Source organism: Micropterus dolomieu, linkage group LG09, assembly GCF_021292245.1.
Source record: "Micropterus dolomieu isolate WLL.071019.BEF.003 ecotype Adirondacks linkage group LG09, ASM2129224v1, whole genome shotgun sequence".
Taxonomy (NCBI): domain Eukaryota; kingdom Metazoa; phylum Chordata; class Actinopteri; order Centrarchiformes; family Centrarchidae; genus Micropterus; species Micropterus dolomieu.
This window is the reverse complement of record NC_060158.1, coordinates 23,185,273-23,190,254: the sequence shown is the minus strand read 5'-3', so window position 1 is coordinate 23,190,254 and position 4,982 is coordinate 23,185,273.

The window sequence follows — 4,982 nt, the reverse complement described above, 5'->3', positions numbered from 1 at the left end:
GCGTCTGGCCGCAGCGTAGCAGCTGGCAACCGCTGTTACGACGAGAACCCCATGTAACGTTATGTGAAGGCTAACTTTGCCAGGAGACCCAGGTAGGGATCATCTGCGTAGTTGGTGGGATTTGAACATGTTTTCTATTATCTTTTAGACATAGCCTACATGTGTACAAAATAATATGAATGCAACAACTGTACAGAGCTTTGTTTAGTTTAGTTTGGGTTGCAGGTAGTGAGTCACTGTCTTAGTGGTTTTCCTTTCTTGGTTCTGTTCTGATGGTCTGGCTTAGTACTCATCCTGTGTGTGGGATAAAGTTGCTCCTTGCCCATTGATTGTGAGCTCCCCTTGTATGGGTTAACGGTCTGCTGGTCATTATATTTACTGCATGTCAGCCAGTGTGTGTTTTATGGGCTCATTTATATTTCAGCCAACCTGTCTCTTTGTGTATTTAACATAGAATCTATTTTTTGATTATTATACTTTTACATTTTAATATAGCCTAACTGCTTTCCAGTCATACTTACCTTCAGTGTGCTAGGGACCTGTTTTTTGTGGCTCCAAAGGGGGCCTCCGCTATCTTCCAATTTCTTAGCTGTCCATCACCCACATTTATTGTATGTCACCTATTTAACCAAGAATGATAGAGCTAGAGACTGATGTAATTAATTTTTTGGGACCACTGGGTAGTAGGAATAGGATAGTTAGCTCTTAGGGTTTTCTGTATGTAGGTTTTAAATTATACTGTAGAAGTAGCATGTGCTTCATTTAGACAATGTGTTAGTACTTCAAATATATATATATTTGCTTATTGTTTGGGCAACTTCAAGCTTCAGATAGCTTAAAAAAGGTGTCCCTTTTCACAAATCTGCATTATTTCTAATGATTGTACTTGCATTTTGATGTTTTGTGAATAAACTAAACTGGACTGAACTAAACTGAACTGAGCTTGGCATTGTGCAGCGACAAAGACTAAAACTAACACTAAAACTAATAAAAACTATTTAACTATTTAAAAACATTTTCAAAAAATAAAAACTAAACTAAACGTCTCGGGTTACGTATGTAACCCTTGTTCCCCGAGAAGGGGAACGAGACACTGCGTCGGTGACGACACTATGGGAACGCCTCTGGGTGTGGCAGGGCTGAACTATGAATGAAACTACTCCAATCCTATTGGTGTTACTAGAACGGTAGTGTGTGACGGTGTAACCGGAGAGGGGGGATATAAGCACGCCGGCCCATAGGACACATTAGCCCTTTCTATGAAGCAAGGCACTCCAGGCGGGGTGAGGTGCACACCGACGCAGTGTCTCGTTCCCCTTCTCGGGGAACAAGGGTTACATACGTAACCTGAGACGTTCCCCTTCGAGGGAACTCGAACTGCGTCGGTGACGACACTATGGGAACGAGATACCCACTTAGGCCGTGCCGAAACCCTGCCTGCCCCCAGCGTGCAGAACCTGACGGCACGACTAGGAGGAGAGAGCACGGATGCCGGGTGCAGAAGGGAGGTCCAGACTGTAAAACAGGATAAAAGTGTGAGGGGTGGCCCAGCCAGCCGCGTCACACAAATCCTGGAGAGACGCCCCTGCGAGGAGGGCCCTAGAAGCCGCCATGCCTCGAGTAGAGTGCGCCCTTACGGCCATAGGTGAAGGCAAACCGCGCACCTGATAGGCCAGGGAAATAGTCTGAACGATCCAGTTGCTGATGGTGTGTTTAGAAGCGGGGAGCCCAGCTTTGGGGGACCCGAAACACACCAGCAACTGGTCTGTTTCCTCCACCGGGAAGACCTCAGAGTGTAAATACTCAGTGCTCTGACAGGGCAGAGCAGATGAAGTCTCCCGTCCTCCGCCGTCACATGAGGTGGGGGATGAAACGAATGCAGCACCGTGGACCCTGCCAGTCTGGCCGGAACCTTAGGGACATAACCTGGACAAGGGTGCAGGATGGCCCTGACCCAGGCAACTCCAGGCATAGGGGAGAAATCGAAAGTGCCTGGAGATCCCCCACCAGAGAGGTGATAGCGAGGAGAAAGGTCATCTTAAGGGTCAGGTGCTTGGCCTCAGCCGACTCCAGGGGTTCGAAGGGGGCCTCAGCCAGCGCTTCGAGAACCACTGCCAGGTCCCAGGTGGGAACCCTGGAATGGGTCACGGGTCTCATCCTCTGGGCTCCACGTAGGAAGCGCACGACCAGTGGAGCCCCTTTGAGCGTGGACGGGGAGTGGCAAGCGGAGAAACGGTGCTGGAGGAACTCCAGTATCACAATTACCAAGCAGGTAACTGGGTCGACCGCCTGTTCTCTGCCCCAGGTGGTGAACACATTCCACTTTAGGCCGTACATCCTTCTCGTGGACGGGGCTCTGGAGCTGAGCAGCGTCTCGACTGCTCCTGTCGTCAGGCCCGCCTATAGGAACTGCGCCCCCTCAGTGGCCAGACCCATAGTTGCCACAGGGCGGGGTACGGGTGAAAGATCCGGTCCTCCGCCTGGGACAGCAGGTCTCTCCTCAGAGGGACCTGCCAGGGCGGGCCCTCGAGGAGCGATATTAAATCCGAGAACCACAGTCGTGCCGGCCAAAACGGGGCTACTAGTAATAGACTGATGCCGTCCTGGCGGACCCGCTCCAGAACCCCCGGGAGCAGAGTGACTGAGGGAAACGCATACAGACGCAGCCTCTGCCACGTCTGCACCATGGCATCCAGCCCTAGCAGGGCTGGGGGCGAGAGGGAGAACCACAGGGGACAGTGCGCCGTCTCTCGGGACACAAACAAGTCCACCTCGGGGTGGAGTCTCCATTCCCCATGCCTCAGCCCCTGTCTCGACAGCAGGTCTGCTCCTTGATTCTGGGTCCCAGGGATGTACATCGCTCTGAGGGACAGCAGTCTCTGCAGGAGGATCTGATGTGCCAGTTTGCATAATGGGCGCGAGTGCAGATCCCCCTGGAGATTCAAATAGGCCACCACTGCCGTGTTGTCGGTTCTGACAAGGATGTGGCGACCGCGGAGGGCGGGCAGAAAACTCATTGGACTATATCTGCTCAGCTCTGGTGTCCTGGTTTGGGTTCTCAACCTACTCCACCACAACACATGACATTATGTTAATAAAATAGATTACTGTCTCAAAAAGTGAACATGTAAACAATTGCACATCAATAAATATTTGATGCTGGAACATGCAACTTTTTCAGTGACTTTATTGCTCCTCCACTGATAAACACGGCATTAGCTTTTAGGCAAATTTAGCAACGGGCGGCGTTAGCTGCTGCAACGTTACGTGATTTTAGAGAATATTTAGAAGTGAACTATGGACAAATGTGGACCGTTCACTAGAACACCCACACTGTTGCAGAATAAAGTCGCGCAGCTTCCAACACCCAGCTACCGTGACATTAACCTGCTGTGAGCTGGTAGGAAGCCGGGAGAGGGCAGAGAAAAACGGGAGGGTTAGCAAGTCATGAATGTTTTAGGAGAGGAGAAGTGATTGGGTCTGTTTTTATTATAATTATTTAAGTCATATAATTAACATGACGAAAGACTGACTCACCGCCAACACAGCCCTCTCCATGTTTGGTATATGCTGCAGTAAGCTCTGTAAACACAGCTGATTGTTTTCTTCTGTGGTTTTTGTGGTGAGGCAGTGGTGTTAACAGGGGAGCTGCAGCGCGCCCTCTGGTGGGCAAACTATGCAACACCCATTACATGAGTGAAGGATCAGACTTTCTGTTTCTTTTTTAATTGTCATATATCCGCCGTTATAAACGGCCGATGCCGATTAAATGCAATTAGCTCAAATATATCATAGAATATCGGCTCTAATCAATATAGAGGTCATTAATTTATTTTAAGTATTTTGTGAGTCTTGGATATTTGTTTTCACTGTGGAATGTATGGAATTCAGGAGTTTTACCTATAGGTAAATGTTTAAATCCAGGTTTGTTATTTTAAATGTATTCAGTTGTATTTACATAGCACTAATTCATAACAAAAGTCATTTATTTTCTTTGAGCAAGTCTACTCCGTTCAATATTATTTACAGAGACACAACTATTCCCAATTCCCCAACAATGAACTGCAAAAATTACTACTGCTTCATTGAATGCCGATAATACAGTATTTCATTCACAGTCAACATGAGCAAGAACAAAGGAGATATTTGCTAAAAAAGAGCAAGTTGAAACTTGAAATGATAAGAATTGGGAATTAAAGATGATAATGCAGCCTATATTTTATGATAGTGTATTTGGTTCTGGTTCAGCATTGTGTGGGTCACGGCATGGGGGCTGTGACGGAATGGGAGCTATTAAAATACAGGGGTGTCTAAGTAAATTCAAATGGTTGAATAGGTGCCACATGTGCATTTAAAGACTTACTTCAATCAATGCACTTGATCAATGCAGTCAGTGCCTACCTGTGTGTTGAATCAGCAGGGATGCAATTAAATGAGAAATGTTGATCTACAGGATAAAATACATGTTTGAAAGCAATACAGAATGCCTGAGAGCCTAAACCACATTATATTCTGTTATATTTTTATGTTTGGAATTGTCACCTGCCACCTGGATTTTGAATTTCCTATTACATAAATAAAGACATTTCCACCATAAATTGATGGAGAAAAGGCAGAAAATTAATTGTTTAATTCTCAATTTCTTCTGGAGGAAGACAGCCAGACCCCCTGATTAATATCATTACTGTTACTATTAGTAATACTAATAATACAATGATTTAAATTGCCTATTATATTTACTAAATAAAATGTAGCTCAACGACATAGGTGGGGAAAAAAGAATGAAATGGAAGGTGTAAAATGTGATCATTCAGTTAGACACATTGCATAACAAGTTAGCAACAGCAAATGAGACAGTTGATAGAGTTGTGAGTGTTGTTGTGGATCGATAAATGTAGAGGTCATTTACACTTGCTTAACACACTTACATTGGGTAGGCAGGGTTATCTTGGGCTGTGTTGGTGTGTGTCGGGGGAGGGGAG